This window comes from Triticum dicoccoides, chromosome 4B (genome assembly GCF_002162155.2).
Source record: "Triticum dicoccoides isolate Atlit2015 ecotype Zavitan chromosome 4B, WEW_v2.0, whole genome shotgun sequence".
Lineage (NCBI taxonomy): Eukaryota > Viridiplantae > Streptophyta > Magnoliopsida > Poales > Poaceae > Triticum > Triticum dicoccoides.
In genome coordinates, this window is record NC_041387.1 from 355,803,650 (window position 1) to 355,803,952 (window position 303).

Below are 303 nucleotides of genomic sequence, written 5' to 3' on the forward strand. Positions count from 1 at the left end.
CTTCCCCACCGCTCCACGGGCCTCCGGAAGCCCTGCATCGCCGCCACGTCGCCGTTCCCCTCTTCGGGCTCCGACCATCATCGCCGATGAATTCGCCGTCTCCAGCGCGTCTCCGAGCCCGCTTCGACGCCCACTGCAACCGCGGTGAGCCCCCGAGTCGTTTCCCCCCTCTTCCCGGGTCTCTTTCGACCTCTAGGCCTTAGCCCCACCTTGGCCGAGAGCTCCACGCCGCCGGCGATGTCGCCGTCGTGGCCACGGTCACCGTAGCGCCCAACCGAGCACACTATCGTGCTCCACGCCTCA